This window comes from Panthera onca, chromosome A1 (genome assembly GCF_046562875.1).
Source record: "Panthera onca isolate mPanOnc1 chromosome A1, mPanOnc1 haplotype 2, whole genome shotgun sequence".
Classification (NCBI taxonomy): domain Eukaryota; kingdom Metazoa; phylum Chordata; class Mammalia; order Carnivora; family Felidae; genus Panthera; species Panthera onca.
The window spans coordinates 217,451,466-217,467,963 of record NC_138339.1 but is presented as its reverse complement, the minus strand read 5'-3'; the positions used below and the strand labels follow the sequence as shown (position 1 = coordinate 217,467,963).

Genomic DNA, 16,498 nt, shown 5'->3' with positions numbered 1-16,498 from the left:
AGGGAGAGGATGCCTGTTAAAAAGACAGATTTCTAGGTCCCACCTCAGATACACTAATTCCAAATCTCTGGGACTGGGAACCAGGATTGGCCTATTTAACAATCAGCCCAGGCAATTCTTAAGCGTATTAAACTTTAAGAACCACCAGGAAAACATAGGATATCAGATCCTATTAGAGTTAACTTTATTGAATCTTGCTCTACATGTTCAAAAACAGTATGTATCAGAGTAGACTCTGAAGTAATTTCCACATAAAGCAATTTATCTACCAGGCTCCATTTATTTCAAGAATCTGGACAGGCTATTACCATTTCAATCCATTGACTATATTTTACTTAAAATGAAAGTACTGAAGCTGCTTTTGATACTTGAGCACATTTAACAACATTTATAATAGCTCTTATAAATACATGCTTTTGTCATCACCCATTATTTTTATGAATGTTCCTAGAACCATGAAGTTAGCTGAACAGGACCAGCTTTCTGTGGCCTCAGGGCTCCATTCCCTGGACATTGCCCAACAGGCTGAGGCTGTTCAGGGAGAAAACTGTTGTGCAGCTTCATAGGTTTGAACATAGGGTGCAAAGAGGCCTTGAATTAATTCCCCAGGCTCCTAAATTTATGAGGATATATGGTCAGTGAGTTCACTTTTGTATTTTGCTTTTAATTTGGAGACTTATACCAACCCTCATACTGCCCTACATAGGGGGAAGTTGATTCCTTTAGGTAGTTTGTATATTTACAGAAAGGGTGACCTATAACTTCTCTCAGTGTCCCGTACCTGTGTTTGTAAGCCTCAGAATCAGTAATTTAAATGATTCATTTGATCTACCCTGGATTTCTTTTCCTGGAATTCAAACCCAGAGAGAACCTAGTGAAAGCCAACAGGAAAAGAAAGGGGGTAGTGTGCAGTGAACTTCATTGTAACTCATTTTGATTTCAATAGCTATAAATACTAAGTTAATTGTAATAACAGGTATATCTGTGATACAAATATAGTTTTAGAGTGAAAAGGTCAATAAGGAAAGGAATGTGTGTTTAAGAAGGCATGCAGGTAGAAATCACAGGGAAGAATGTTAATAGGCATGTTTGTTGAAGAACATTGCTCCATGGGGGGAGCTACCCAGAGCCAGACCTAAGATCCCTGGTAGCACCATCGACTGCTAAGACATCCCAGAATCAAAGGGCACAATGGACAGCTGGCCCAGACCTTCCAATAAGACCGAGGTGAGATATCTGGTCTTATCCAACATCAGGACTGCCCAGCAAGAGCAGTGCTAATCTAGTACAGACCCTATTCTTGTTCTTAGTAACAAGAACTCAGAAAAGAGGAACTTCTCTAAAGCAGTCCAAAAATCCACTGATTTTTGGCTAACTGTGGCTAATCAAGCCTACAGTTTGTTTACTAACATATAGTAATTTTGAATTAGGACTGTGTGTGCGTGTGTACTGATGAAATTTTGTGTTTAGGAAACTCATGAAATAGGAATTTTGTCACAGACTGTTTTCTAGGGGAGGTAACTGAAACAGGAGTGGACCTAGAAAGCAGAGCCTCAAGATCAATTTTGAAGTCATATTGCCTATCTGTCTCAAAGCCATAGGAGCTCCATTGCTGGTGGTGAGTGGAGTGTTAATAACCCTGGTGTGCAACAGCATCCTGAATTAGATTTTTATTGCTATTGTGACAGATTACTGTAATTTTAGTGGATTGAAACAACACAAATGTATTGATTGCTTTTCTTAAAGTCTGGTAGGTTAGAAGTCCAACCTGGGTCTCAGTAGGCTAAAATCAAGGTGTCAGTAGGGTTACGTTACTTCTGGAGGGTCTGGGAGAGAATCCATTTCCTTGCTGTTTCCAGCTCCTAGAAGCTGCCTGCATTCCTTGGCTTGTGGACCCTTCCTCTGTTTCAAAGGCCAGCTATGCAGCATCTCCCTGACCCTTCTTCTAAGGTCACATCTCACATAGAGAGCTATCTAATCCAGATAGGAAAGGTTCTGTTTTTAAGGACGTGTGATCAGATTGGGTCCACCTGAAAATCCAGGATAAACTTCCCATCTCAAAGTATTTAACTTTGATCACAGCTGCAAAATCTCTTTTGTTAATACATAAAGTAACATTTCATAGTTTCTGGGATTAGGATATAGACATTTGTGGGGGCATGATTCTGCCTAATACACATGTCGGTTACGAAAGTTTTCACTTGTGGTTTATTGAGAAGTGTAGTTGGAAGACCTATTCCTGATGCACTTGGATGTTATGGGAGAAAGAAAATTTATAAGGATTGTGGCATGGGGCCTCTTCTTTTGATGGCATTGGCAGCTTTGTAAACAGAGTCACAGACACATTTAAGCCATGTTCTGCTAGCCAGTGTAGCTACCATACAGACTGTGCTGAAAAATCAACGTCAGGGTTTAATTTTAAGGATGGTAGGAGTGTAAAGCTTTATATGCAACACTGCAACAGGTCTCCTATGTCAATGTTAGGACCCTGATAAGAAAAGATTGGGATTTTGAGGCAAGCAATAGGTAACCTTAAACTCCAGTTGCTCTGGATCCTTATTTGGCAGAAGCATCTCCTTTGCCCTTTACAAAGGAACCCCACCCCCACCCCAGTGGCCTGGGTCCCATGCAAAGCCTCATGTGAAGTGGGTAACTTCTTTGCTCCCACCCTCCCTCGTTACCTAATTAGGCCAATAACCAGATTCAGGTCTCTGCTCAGCCTGAAGAGGGAAGTATGGGTCTGGCTTCAGGAAGAAATGGTTCTCACAAAGGAATCACAGAATCTGGCTAAAAGAACCTAGAGAAACTGGGGAAACACATGTGGGGGCACATCTTGAGAATGTTGGTTCTGTGAGGGGAGGAATGTAAGACTAGATAGGGGAGAGTTCATTGACAGAGAGGCACCCAAACCCAGGACTCAGAGTTCCAAAGGACACCTGGTGCTTGTCTTCATAGCTTGCTGGAAGGGCTCCTGGAGACCTGAATTAGGCATTGGATTCTGGTAAATAATGTGGAGATACTATGGCTTCCTTAAATGAGAAAGTGGTCTCTTTGAGGTTTTGAGAATGGATGGACCATGTTTGACTTGGGAAGCTACTTTGTGACTGTGTCCCTCACTAAGCTTTATATCTCTGCTTATTTAAGTTTAAAGTGGTTTCTGGATTAGTGAACTTGAGGCATGGGACAAAACAGAGCTTCATTTAATTGCTGACTCATTTATTCAACACTCACTGAAAACCTTTTAAATGTCCACCGGTATGTAAAGGTGCCGATGACACAAAGAAGATCCTTTGCGTCAGGAATAACTAATCTGGTATGGAAGACCTATATCTAGGGAGAAAGATCATCTTCTACTCTCAAGGTCATGTCACTGTAAATCCTTTGGACATTTGTGTTATGGCATATGAATTCCAGTGTCATGGTCCTATAATTGCTGCTTTTCTGACATGACAAAATAATACAATCTTATGCTAGATGCAGAAATAAGCACGTACACTTGAATGAATTTAAATACTTTGTAGCTTTTGATTTGAAAAAAGACTCAAGAGGAAAAAAAATAGAGATTTAGATACTTGTTTCTTAAATATATTTGTATAATTTCTCTATCTTTTGAGATTGTTATTTGAAGGCTACCAAATTGTTTTTCAGGAGTCTGAAAAAGCACACATCATTTTGGTGAATTTCTAATTTAAATAAATGTAAGCTTAGAGGGATATGCTTTAAGCAAAAATCTCATTAATTTTTCATATTCTCCATTTTGAAATTAACAAAAAGGCTTATGAATGAGGGGCAGAGGAAGAAAGATGAATTTCTGTCTTATTTCATCTGCCACTCAGACGTTATAATTTTTTAAGCAAGGAGAACCAGTTAGTTTTTGATAATTTAAATTCTCCATATAATTAATAGATAGTTTTGCTGGTCCATCAACTTCATCATTTTTTCCTAATCTTTTGTGACTTGCAGTTCTGAGTTAGCACTGCTGTGATAGTTGAGTGAGATGATTAATCTGTAAAACATACTCGTTTTGATGATTTTTATTCCAATTAAAATTTTAGAATATTATTAAAAAGATGAATGCCAACTAAATTGTTTTGGAACAATTCATGGAAACTATTATGGCAGATAAAGGGTGATCTATAAATATTTGCATGACTATTGCAGAAAAAGCAAATTTATAATGTGGCAAAGCAGCCTTTCCTTTCCTAAACAATTTCATTCTATTCCGTTGCATGAAAGGAATGCTTGTTGATTGATGCCATGTAATTTAATAGAAAATGCTGCAGTGGGAGTGCTGAGTTCTGGCATCTGTTCCTGGATGAGCTTTGGTTTTGTTTTGCAAGTAATATTAAGAACTTATTGCTTTTTTTCTATTGTAAAAATGGTATGTTGTATATTCACAAAATATGAAGGTTATTTGTAATTCCACCACCAAGAAAAAACAATTGTTAATATTTTAGGAATCTATTATTGTAGTCTTTATGTATGTGACCATTTTGTCAAGTGGATTTACCTCAGTAGGATACCATCAGGAAAAGGCATTATTTTTCCCCCAGGGCTTTCAAACTGTTACTTCTTCCTTCTCTTTGACAATATCACTGGCATTCTTCATGTTCTTTTTATTTTTTTTTAATTTTTAAAATTTTCTCTCTTTCTCTCATCACATTGGCTGGGGAGGAAGCATTTATACCACCGAAATTGGCAAATGTTGCAAATCCAGACCTTGCCCTGCCCCCTCTGCTCCCACAATTGTTTCAGACCACCCGGTTTAAGCCATTCAGTGTGTGACATTCCCATAGTCCCAGGGGTTGGTTCAGAGGTTGCCTAATCAACGTGACCCTTAGAAAATTTACTAGAGTTCCAGGACATAGGAAAACCCATTCTCTTTCTCTCTTTTCTCTCTCTCTCTCTTGCCCTTTCTCTCTCTCTCTCTCTCATGGATGATGAAGAATATGGATATAAAGACTGGAATTCCTGGCATCATTGTGTCCTATTGTGAAGCTATCTTGAAGTTCACACACGAGATAACCATAAAGAGAAGTGCAGAGATATTGAGCTGGAGTCTTGAACAAATCATGCCTAAGAAATGTGCCAGCTTTGAGTTGTAAGTTATGTGAGCCAATAAGTCTTGTTCAATGTGTGAGCCAGTTTAAGTTGAGTTTTCTGTTTCTAGCTACTGAGAACATTCTAACTGGTGCACGAGTGATTTTTAGAGATGCTAGTTGGAGACTATGCTCATTTCCTCTTGCTGAACTGTCCCTCAGCTCAGTAGAATCACATGCTTTGTGGCATTCCAGAGTTATTTTATGGAAATGAAGACCCAATTTCAGAACAAATTCACAGACATTTGAAGCATATGAATTTTACATTAAGTTTCTGCAATAGTCTTTGAAATGCAAGCCTCAGGACGTGATGAATTCTTTGGCTTAGTTTGGAGTGGATTTGATGATGCTGAGGGATAATTAAGACTTTCAAGGTGATACAGAATCTCTGTAATGCTAAAAGTCAGTAATTAATTCTAGAACTATTACGAAATTCATATAGCTAAAGTTTGGGTAACATTCTTTTCTGCCTAACTTTATGAAAATATATTTTTCATGCAAGTGTTCAAATACAAGTTAAATACAAATTGACATACCAGTTAAGAGCTGCTATCTATGAGGTAAATCCTGAGTCCAAATTTAGAAATGAGTATTGAATATGTTATGGAACCTGGTCTGGATCAGCCAGCGGAATAACCAAGCGGCACTTGGAGATCTTGGAAGGCAGGAGGTTTATTTCACACCAGCAGGCTCAGAGGAGATCATTCTCCAGAGGTCTGATCCCTGAACTTAAGCATGGGGGACAATTTATAGTCTGTTACTTCCACATTAGTGGCGATTTGGTGCATGCGGCAAGCGGAGCAGGAAGAAGAACCTGGCAGGAGAGTCTTTGGACAGGAACAGGAATTCCCAGATCAGTCCCGTCGGCCATCTTATCACATAATTTTCCCCTATCAGATAGATCTCAACTGTTTTGAGACCAGTTTATTTTTGTTATTTCTCCTTGTTTCATCAACTTGATCAATATTATGATGACCTTTGGACAAATAAAATTGATAAAACCTTTGGTGTGTGTTTTTTTTTGTATTCATGCTTTAATCCACCCATCACCATTGTTATTGATGAGGGAGCATGGGACAGGCTGGCACAACCTCCCCTCCTCCCCATGTGGAATACATGCGATATTCCTTGGGCACTCCTGGCTACCCAAGAACAAAGGAAAGGGGTTAAGTGCTTGCCATGGTGATGTGGGAAACTAAGGCAAATGAAAAACTAAATACCCTTACTGCCTACGGCCCACTGACAAGTAGGAGCTCAGCTGCCTCAATGATGACACTTTGCTGGGGACAAAAGAGAACCTTGGTGTAATATTGTCCCAACCTGCAGGATCCAGTAAATCTACCTCAACTGCCTTAGGATGTATGCTGGCAATCTTGCTCCAAGCTTATGGCCCCCCCATAGGCGTCTGAAGGGTCTCTTGACTGAAGTTTTATTCAACTGTAATAAATGGTGTTTCCCTAGCAACAGTAAGCCCCTCAGGGTCCTAGAAACCTTGCTTCCAAAATTCCTTGGAGATTTGCTGTATCCCTGACCCCCTCCCAACCTAAGAGTATATAATGAGTTACCCATCAAGACCCCATGCAGCTTTTCCTGCCGATGGGTCCTGTCCCCATACTTTAATAAAATCTCCTTTTGCACCAAAGATGTCTTCAAGAATTCTTTCTTGGCTGTCAGCTCTGGACCCCAAGAAACTCCCATCACCCCAGAACTTCATCAGTTATCATTAAAAAATTCTTGGAGCTGCAGATATATGGTTTTCTCATTAGGTGGCCTATTCTTAAAAACTCTTGAATGTTCCTATATTAAAATATTCGTGTTTGTGTATGTGTAGCTCAAATAATGCTTCTCTCTTACTTTTATTCGTTGGTCCCAGTTAATTTCTCTTTGAATACATCTAATACAGGAAATATTAAAGATAGCTGTTGTGTCATCATTTCCTGGTCCTTCTAAGTTTCTTTTCCCAGGTAAAGTTTCCCAATTTTTATCCCTTACTACTTTTATGACATACATTTCAGTTTCACCCAACCGGGTGAGGTCATTCTTAAAAAGAATATCTTAATCATAGGAAGAGACTGAAGAAGTAGGCAATGATAGAATCATCGCTACTAAATTACTGGGCAAACCTCATGAGATTCCTGTAATTAGAAATATTGTTTGGAAAGTTATAATAACCAAGTTGGTTGTTCATGGAATGATTTTTAAGAACTATTCCTTAGAATAAAGAGCAGAGTTTTGCTATGTCACTTCTCATCATAATTTAAAGCTTCTTTTTGTTCAAATTATTCTTAGAATTTGCGTTTGTTTTCTAGTTGAAATTCCTAAATGGTGTTATCTGTTGATTTTCAAACACCTGTGTTGCGAAAGACTTATCCTAAAACAAGGTCATTTGTTGAGTCAGAGTATTCTTCTAAAAAGGCTACCTCAAAGAGCAGTGTTTGTCATTCAAATTTTGCCCTTTCTTGGGTCAGAACCTTGATCACAGTGAGGAGCTCAGTTCCTGGCCTAAAAACCCTATGTGTGATATTTTTCAGGCTAGACCACAGGCAATTACAAAGGCTTTATCTAGGAGGCTTTGGGAAGGAAAATTACCCTTTGTGATGTTTAATTTTGTGTGTCAACCCGACTGGACCATGGGCTGCCCAGAGATATCAGATTAAACATTATTTCTAGATACATCAGCAAAGATGGTTCTGGGAGAAATTAGCATTTGAATTGGTAGAGTGAGTAAAGCAGATGGCCCTCCCCATGTGGGCGGGCAACATCCAATCCCTTGAGGGTGTGAATAAAACTTGGAGGCAGAAGAAGGTTGAAGTCTCTCTCTGCTTGATTGGTTGGATTTCCACATCAATCCTTCCCTGCCTTGGGCTCCCGGTTGGACTGGGATCTACTCCATGGGTTCTCCAGCTCTCAGTCCTTCAACTTACACCACTGGCCTACCTAGGACTCTAGCTTGCACACAGCAGACAGTGGGACTTTTCAGCCTTCAAAATCACATGAGCCAGTACCTTAAAATAAATCTCTTTATGTAAATATGTATAAACACATTTTTTTTTTTTTTTTTTTGCTATGCATTGCTGTGTAGTGAGCACATCCATTCTGTTCTGTTTCCCTGGAGAATCCCGACTGATATACCCTTCCCACATAGACTTGATGTACAGCCAGTGCACTGCAGTCTGTGAAGGGAGTTACGGTCAGGACTCAGGGCCTCTTGGCCAGCCATGCTGTTACGCAGGCCTGCATTCCGAGGCCAGGACTTGCATTTGGAGGTCTTCTAATCGGGAAACCTTGAAGATACTGTCCTCTGCACTCAGATTCAATACCCTGTTCTTTTCAACTTCCAGCCCTCCCCTCTCCTGTGAACTCCAGGTCCATTAAACTGCAGAAGACTTTTGTTCTGGGCTCCCCAGGCAGTGAGATGCCCCACCCCCACCCCCACCCCACATCTGTGCTGATTCGCCTGTCTCTCCAACTAGAGCACTGTTCTGTGGGGGAGAATGGAATGGGAGAGTTGGCTGCTTCCTGCAGGTTAGCCTCTTGCTTTTGCTATCACAGTGAGTGATTAAAGGCTTCACTCTTATTTCATTTTGGCTTGTTGTTTTTAATTTGCTACTCAGACAGCTCAGCTCTCCCCTGCTCTCCTCCTGCTCAGCAGAGACAGCTTCCGACAACATGGTTCACATCAGCAAAAGCATTTACCATAAAATTGGATATATCTCAGGTAATGTTAATTAAAAAAGCCAACACTTGTCGAACACTTACAGCATACCAGACACGATGCCAAGCCCTTTATGGATGCGATTGATTGCGGTGTTACTCTAAGTGTGGTCCTCAGACTGGTGATGATTGATAAAAGCTTGTAACCTATTTAACATGAGGGAAGTGGGAACTGGCTATTTGTGTTTAGCAGTTTGCATTTGTCATTGCTATATGGTGGCTATTTTTATTGTGTTTTTAAGAGTATTAGTCCACATCAGATTGAAAATTTTAGAAATATGTTCTTTCACCCAGGATGGAGGGAGAAGTATTGTGCTATCTCACTTAATCCTTATAATGATCTTTAAAAAAATTTTTTTTAAATGTTTATTTACTTTTGAGAGAGAGAGAGAGACAGAGCATGAGCAGGGGAGGGGCAGAGAGAGATAGGAAGACACAGAAACTGAAATGGGCTCCAGGCTCTGAGCTGTCAGCATAGAGCCTGATGTGGGGCTCGGGATCATTGAGATCATGACCTAGGCCAAAGTCGGACTGTTAATCAACTGAGCCACCCAGGGTGACCCTATAATGACCTTTTGAAGTAGACGTTACTATTACCCTTTATTTACTGATGAGTAATCCAAGCACAGAGTGGTTAGGTAATTTGCTCAGAATCATAAATGTATGCTAAGTGTGGCATGCTGAGAGTGTGTCAAGACAGTTTAGTACATAGCTGCTGGGCTGAACTCTTATGCTAGGGCTAGGTTCACTTCTTTTGATCATTAATATCTTGTGCCACCATATTTGTGGTCTAACAAGGGCCCCCATGAGCCATTTGGATAGAATATCTGCAATTGTGTTTGTCCCGGCAAATTCAGAGTATACCTCTGCCGTAGACATATCACCTTCGTCACACGATGAGATGATGCTCTAAGCTGTCTGGATAAAAAGAAGGTCTGAGTCTTCACAGAAAACCTGTCATGTGGTCAAATATTTCCTTGTGTTGGGTATAGTAGTTTCCAAAATTCAATTCTTGTTGGAATCGATGCTCACCCAAAGCAATTTGCATATTTGGGGCACCAATTTCCAGATACGTAATTCCATTTATTTGCTGCTCTGGGATTCTGCCTTGGCATCACCACAGCTCTGTATGTTTCCTGTAGGCATCTCAGGCATGGAAATAAAACTGTGTGAATCCAAGTACTTCCTAACCCTGATGAGGCATAAATGACTGCATGTGAAGAGCTAAGCTGGGTCAAATCCTTCTCTCATTATCTTATTTGTGATTCCTTGGGCAAAAAGGTGGATTGGGGGGAAAAACCCCAAAGCTTCATGAGAAATCCTTGGTATGGAGACGAGGGATGATTCCAATACATTTCTTTGGCGGAAGAGTAAGAAACGGAGGTCATTGGAGGTAACTCACAGAAAAGGCAGTAATGGTTCTAAGGGGGGTGACTCTGGGAAGGAGGCTTTGGCCTGGGGAGGGGAAGTATGAAATTCCTGCTTTTTACTATTCAGGTGATCCCCGATTTATGATGCTTTGACTTAGTTTTTTTTTTTTTTTTAATGTTTATTTATTTTTGAGAGAAAGAGAGCATGCGCTCTGGAGGGGCAGGGAGAGACAGACAGGGACTGAGGCTCTGAAGTGGCCTCTGTGTCGACAGCAGAGAGCCTGATGCGGGGCTCAGACTCACAGACCATGAAATCATGACCTGAGCCAAAGTTGGATGCTCAACCGACTGAGCCACCCAGGGGCCCTTAGACTTAGGCTTTTGTTTAGGCCTCGATTTTTGACTTAACAATGGGACAAAAGTGATATGCATTGAGTAGAGGTTATACTTCGAATTTTGAATTTTGATATTTTCTTGGGCCAGCGTTACGCCGAGCGATCCTGTCTTGTGATGCTGGGCAGCGGCAGCTCCCAGTCAGCCCTGCCATCACCAGGGTGAACCACTGATACACTTACAAGCGTTCTGCACCCAGGCAACCATTCTGTTTGCCACTTTCAGTATAGTACTCAATCAGTGCCATGAGATATTCAATACTTTATTACAACATAGGCTTTGCGTCAGATGATTTTGCCAAATTGTGGGCAATGTTCTGAGCACGTTGAAGTTCGGCTAGGCTAAGCTGTGATGTTTGGTAGGTTACGTGCATAAATGCTTTTTCAATTTATGACAGTTTCCATTTACAATGGGTTTATCAGGTTATAACCCATTGTAAGTCCAGGAAGATCTGGACACTCTTCTCTACTTGAGTTTTTTTGAACTACATGTATGTGTTCCTTTGAGCAGTTAAAGACCTATCCCAGCCCAGGTTTTGTGTCTCATCCCCTTCGGCCAACTCTTGAATTTGGCTGCAACGCAGTGGAATTTACTGCAAGTTCTTACTTGCTTCTGCTAAAGGCATCTTGCTCCAAGCTTAGCTTTTCTTTTTTTTTTCCTTTCTACTTCAGAGGCCTTTAAAATTGTAGGAGCCCTCTTGGTCCATGCATAGGAGCAACTAGAAAGTAAAGATGCATACAGACCCCTAGGACAGTCTTTGAAGGAAGAGGTATGGGGTCTGTGGCTCCAACTTCAGCCTCCCACTCTTTAGGATGGTAATTCTGGGAGGATCTGAACACTTGTCAGAGGTTCCCAACAAAACAGAGCTCCCATTGCCTTCAGAGGCAGGCTGGATAACATACTCTTAGCTTGAATTTTTCACTTTGTCATAATCCGTCTCCCCACCACCATCCCCACCCCATTTCTGCTTCCTGGGATCGCCTCCCAAATAAACTACCCACAGTGAGTCCTTGTTTCAGGCTCTGCTGTTAGTAGAAACCTAGCTATGATAGGTCCTCAGGTGAAAACTAGGACTCCTGAAATGAGATTTGTACTCAGGTTTCTGGACCCTGCTTTCCACAGTGCAGCTGGGTCACTCGTGGGCCCTGGGAGCTGCAGCTGTGGGGGCAGTCACGCCCGAATGTAGACTGCAGAATGATCCCACTCTGAGCAATCCATTAAACCATTACAGAAATGTACCATGGGGAAGGTTCATGGCTGAGGGAGGGGGCCAGCGATGCCATAAGGGAGACTGTAAATGACTTTTTGGGCAGCCAAAGAAATGTCATAGAGGAAAGAAGGGAGATAGAAGTGAGAAGAGATAAGAAGTTGGCATCACACAGAGAAACGGAAATGCTGTCTCTCTCTTTTCTCCTGTCAGGAAGGCTAAGAGGTGTGAGCTGCAGATTGCAAAATAATTCAGGGAGCCAAGGACACTGCCAACTTGATTTAGATGTTGGAACTGTCTCTTGATTTTTGGAAGCCTGGGGAAGATGACCGAATAGAAACACCACTTGCTTCTGCCATGTAGGTGTGCTAAAGAATATCCACCGCCTGGAATTTTGGCAGGTCTGAGAATTCTGCAACTGGGGTGACTGCTGGATTTCTAGTTTCCAGTTTGGTTCTTACCTGGCTGTGAATGGCCGCTGGCTTCCATTCACCCTTGCAATACTGCACCCACCCTCTTTTCTGTAAGCTGCCGTGGTTCTTGTTATTTACATCCAAAGTTCCTGGCTGTTTTGTGGCCCCTCCCCACCAGACCCGAGTGTACCTGGGAATCACTTACCTCATTCATCCACTCTCCTTTGGTCCCATACATGGGGCTTGGGGGTGTTCCCTTCCTCAGTCTGATCCTTTTGACTGAAGCTTCCTCTCCTTTGTTTACCAGCTGATTACATTTTCTTGTTTGTTGTTGTCCACTTTCTCTTACACACCCGTGAGTACATCTAATAGACCTTCTTGTGTGATGTCATCAGTTAAGTAGAGCAACAGTAATAGTCCCCCAGCTTGTAGATGCCAAAACCACCACTAGGAAGTAAGTTGTGATTCATTTCCAATAACTTAAGTGCCCACCTTAGAGGGCAGGGCGATTACTATGAAATTCTTAAGACCTGCTTGGCGTGCGGGTATCCACAGCCAGTGCGGGGCACTGCAGCTCCCCAGTGAGACCCACTTCTCCCCACCTGCACCTGGCCTTCTTGATGAATGGAGACGTGAGTGGAGAGCTCTTTGGCTTGGGGCTTTCAGGGTCTCATGGATGTATCTCCAAAAGCAGGGTCTCTGAAACCACTTGTTTTCTTGGGCTAGATTTCAGTAAGTATCAAGAGTTGAAACAAATTTTGCCATTTTTATAACTTAAAAGGCAAATAACCTGCTCATATTTCTGAATTCTGTTCTAAACCTCTGACCCCTGAAGCAGGAATGCATGTTTATGCCTTATAACAAAAACTGATAATGCCCCAAATGGATGTAGACTCTTTTTTCTCTCTCTTTTTAAAGTTTATTTATTTGAGAGAGAGAGAGAGAGAGTGGGTGAGGAGCAGAGAGAGAGGGAGAGAGAATCCCAAGCAGGCTCTGTGCTGTCAGTGTAGAGCCCAATGCGGGCCTTGAACTCACCAACCCGTGAGATCATGACCTAAGCTGAGACCAAGAGCTGGACACCTAACTGACTGAGCCACCCAGGCACCCCACTTTTTTCTCTTAATTCTTAAATTTTAAAATAAAAGCAATAACTGCTGGTATACGAAAAATTAGAGGAGTACTAGAAAGAAGGGGCATTCTGTAATTGTTAAAAAGATGCTGGGGTGCCTGGGTGGCTCAGTTGGTTAGGCATCCAACTCTTGATTTCGGCTCAGGCCCTGTTCTCACATCACAGTCCCCGAGTTTGAGCCCCACATTGGGCTCTGTGCTGACAGTGCAGAGCCTGCTTGGGATTCTCTCTCTCCCTCTTTCTCTGCCCCTCCTCTGCTCTCTCTCAAAAAAAACCAAACCAAATCAAACAAAACAAAAAAACCCTAAAAAATAACAACAACAACAAAAAAGGTGCTGGGCCAAACTGCCTGAGTCAGGATCTTGTTATGACCTTGGGCTTTCTGAGGCTACTGATCCTTATCTGAAATGCAGATGGTTAAGTAGTACCTATGTCAAAGGCAGTCATGAGGATTAAATGAGTTAGTGTTTATAAACAGCTTAAAACAGAGCCTGGAACATTTTAAGCCACATATAAAAAATTTACTGTGTGAAATGAGATATTTTCTACATTTTGTCTGTCTCTATGAGCATAAAAACAAATTGCTTTTCTGTTTATATAAGTAGGTTTATTTTTTTTATTATTTTCAATGTTTATTTTTGAGAAAGTGCACGTGGGGGGGGGGGCAGAGAGAGAGGGTGACAGAGCATCTGAAGTGGGCTCTGCTGGATGTGGGTCTCGAACTCACAAACCATGAGATCATGACCTGAGCTGAAGTCGGACACTGAACCAACTGTCACCCAGGCGCCCCTGTATGTAGGTTTATAGTACGTAAATGGACTGTTTCCTTCCCCCTTAACAGTGTGTTTTGGATATCTTCATCGTCACTATTTAGAGATATACCTCATTCCTTTTAAAGAATGCATATATGCCATTGTATGGATGTTTGGAGTTATGTCGTTCCTACTGTTTCTGTTGTAAACCATGCTGTAATGGACGTGTGACTTTATTTCTACACACTTAAGCAAGTGAGTTCATAGAAGTAAAACAAATTTTACCTTTATTTTACTAGGTAGATATGGACAAATTACCCTCCAGAAAGGTATACCAATTTATACTTGGTTTGGACCCTTTTTTATTTAGATTTGATGACTAAACACTGATTCTTGGCTAATGGGGATAAATTAGGAATACAGAGAAATGTATCTGTGGCAACGTTGGGCAAAATGGCAGTACCTGGACTGAGATAAACTTAGGTCTTGGGTTTTTAAATAGCAGGTTCCCTTAGGTCTGAACTCTGTTTTAGGGGTACACAGACAGTACTGGCACTGATGGCACCTACCTCTTAGCTCAGAAAAACTCCAGATTCATCAGTGTGCTCACAACGATGGACACACAGAGCACTGCCTTAGTCTATATATGTCAAGCGTCCACCGCTAATAGACAAGCCCGTGTATCAAATATGGAGAAAGTAAATTTCTTTATAATTACTCTAACTGCAAAAGGAGATTATAAAATGTGCTAAAAGGAAATAGATACAGGATCTTCTAGAATACAGGGTGTTGGAGAAGGAAGGCAGGAGGATTGCAGGGTGAGGAGCTTACTGGCCTCTGACCTCTGGCACTGCCTGGGTGCTCATTTTTTATCTAAAGATCGTATCTTCCTCTCTCTCCAGACTTCCTCTGTGTTTTTTTCATGATGCCAGTGAATTTTCTCTGCCATCTCACAAGGCTTAAAGACAGAGCTTGGGATATTCATCATATAGGAAAGCAAGCTTTACTACAGTGAAATTCCTGAATCAGGGAAAATTCATTTAATTGGAATGATAAATCTTTATTACTCATTTATTTAATCCCCAAAAGGCATGAATTAGGTTAAAATATTTGAATACTGAAAAAATACAAAGAAGAGAGCCAATTTTAGCCATAATCACTCATAAGTTATGTATGTTATACAATAACTTATACATTATATTCAATTAAAAGTGAAAAGCACACTCTGACCACATTTTCTCCCTTCCACTCCAGCCGCTAATAGTTTAAGTACTTCTTGGATTTTTTTTTTTTTTTTTTTTTTTTTTTGAGAGAGTGCGAGTGAGCAAGGGGGAGGGGCAGAGAGCAAGGGAGACACAGAATCCAAAGCAGGCTCCAGGCTGTCAACGCAGAGCCTGACGTAGGGCTTGAACTCATGAGACATGAGATCATGACCTGAGCTAAAGTCGGATGCTCAACCCACTGAGCCACCCAGGCATCCCCTTCTTGGAATTTTTAGTCTTTAAAATACTTCATATTAAAGACAGAAAAATATAAGCTCTGTATGTTTTCCCACTGAACAGCCAGGAGGCCATCTAATGTTTCAGCACCTTGGAGAGATAAAGGAGGGGAGGAGTTGGGGCTGGGGGAAGGGAGCTGGACAGGGGGGCTGAGGAGTAGGCAAGTGGGATAGGAGAGGTCAGGAATGCCCAGGGACCCAGGCACTGCTCTGCTTCCTCTTCTATGGTGACTGACCAGAGTCAGAGAACATCACGTTCATCTAGTCCTGCCTCCCTGTTTACAGAGGTGTTTTCCAGCCCTTAGCTCTTGATGCTTCCTAGAGAATTCTGTCACCATCAAAAAGATAATGGAAATGGTAATAGTAACCACAGCAATAATTTCTTGACCATCTGCTCCATGCCACGTATTGAAAATACATGATCTCTTTTAATTTCCGTGCAAATCCCATTGTTATCTCCATTTGCAGATGGGGAACTGAGGTCAGGAAGTGAAGCACGACTAAGTTATACAGTGAACCAATGGAGTTTACACTTGTAGCCCCCACAGTTGGACTGTGCCGCCTGCTGTGTGATAATCCTGCAGACGAGCTGGGCTACCTTTGATTATTCTGTAGAGAAGGATTTCCTAATGCTATCCTGGATACCGTGGGGAAACAGCATTCCACATCTTCAGAAACCCACCCAGCCTTTATCAGGAAAGTTTCCTATGTGACCTTTCCTCCCCATAAGTGATTTCTAGAAGGTGGCAATAATTCTTACCCATACTTAGACTGGTGGGCTTTGTAGACTCTGTGGCTTAAAAATAATAGGCCAGGAAAATTTCCAAAATGATGCTCAGGGACAAAGAAGTACCAGACAGAAAGCAGAGCCATTAAAAACAAGAAGTTAATGGATGACTCAGAAGGGGCAACGTTACTGCCCG

General features: G+C 41.6%; 2 long non-coding RNA genes across 2 annotated transcripts in view; one reads left to right on the top strand and one right to left on the bottom strand.

Annotated features, from left to right (window-relative positions):
- The window catches only part of LOC132682082 (uncharacterized), a 306,131-nt gene that overhangs the window by 37,679 nt on the left and 251,954 nt on the right, over positions 1-16,498 (top strand). The window lies entirely within an intron of this gene.
- LOC132682083 (uncharacterized) lies at positions 5,754-12,512 on the bottom strand. The gene is made up of 3 exons (XR_009611458.3): positions 12,402-12,512; positions 8,859-8,960; positions 5,754-6,075 (listed from the first exon to the last, which is right to left on the bottom strand). It is a non-coding gene; the product is annotated as an uncharacterized LOC132682083 (long non-coding RNA).